Here is a 1,299-nt window from a genome sequence, read left to right on the forward strand (position 1 = left end):
TTCACCGTAAAAAATATATATGGATTTGTTAGACACTGTGTGTGTGTGTGTGTGTGTGTGTGTGTGTGTGTGTGTGTGTGTGTGTGTGTGTTCAGATGGCCTGTACTTGGATATTGGTGGTGTTTGCATGTTTTTAATCACTGTTTTTGACTTTGCTGGCAGTAGTGCAGGAGAAGATGTTCTAGCTTTGAGGCTCAGAGGTTGGCGGTTTTTATTCTGCCTTCAGTTTTTTCTTTTTTGTATCTTAACTCCTCCTGGCAAAGTCCTGCTTGAATCATCCCAGTGCATTCAGTGCCAGTGCCATGATAACAGAGAGTCTGGTTTAATCCCAGTAAAGTCTTGTTTAATCCTAGTGGAGTGCCATTCAATCTCATTATTGTTTGTGCGTCTAACAAGTTTACTTGCTTTCCAAAACAAACTTCAGGCTCTTGTGTGCCACAGCAGAAACAATGCTCAGCTTTTTAAACTAATGTTAATAAAATGTTGGTTTCAGTTTAAAAGATGTAAGTTTTATGTTTGGGGGTAGGGGGGGGGGGTCGTCACAGTGACAAATACAAATAGATAAATAATACAAAAATAACCCAAAGACTAATAACGAAAAACATCAATTTGTCCTGGTTTAAAATTAATCCCTGTTAATTAATAAGTAGTGCTAATATAATAACTATAACAATGTTATAATAAATGCAATATTATTACTGTTATCATAAGGAGAAGTGCTAGTGTTTACATTTGGCTGAAATATATATACTTTAAATCAATATAAAAATATTAATTGGAAATGTAAATTCTTTTGGCTTCACTGGTCCTTCACAGACATTATGTTCAGATTAAAATCTTTCCAGTTCAGGGGGTATTTAAAAATATTATGTCTGCTATTATTCTAGATATTCATTGTTGTAAGATCAAAACCAGAATTGTTTTTGTCCATTTTTCACTTCTTTCTGAGACCTGTGACTCTCAGCCCAAAGCCCACTACTTCCTACTTGAAAATTAATAAAAATAGCTGAGAGTTATGTAGCTTCATTAAATCTGCTGTAATAGTTTGATAAGTCACCTCAGGTCACCAGAGTCTTTAGAAAATGTTACCCAGGGAACAGGGGAAGCATTGGTACCATTTTTGGAAGTGTGATAACAATCCATAATTGTTTCTAGCTAGTAGCAGTTAGTAAAACAAAGATGACATAGTAACATTTAATGGAAGGTCTCTGATTGGTGGAAAAGCTTTTCTGCTGCTCAAATTATATATATTATCTCTCTCTCTCTCTCTCTCTCTCTCTCTCTCTCTCTCTCTCTCTC

The sequence above is a fragment of the Pundamilia nyererei genome, unplaced genomic scaffold (assembly GCF_000239375.1).
Source record: "Pundamilia nyererei isolate P.nyererei 1_Seehausen unplaced genomic scaffold, PunNye1.0 scaffold00119, whole genome shotgun sequence".
Taxonomy (NCBI): Eukaryota; Metazoa; Chordata; class Actinopteri; order Cichliformes; family Cichlidae; genus Pundamilia; species Pundamilia nyererei.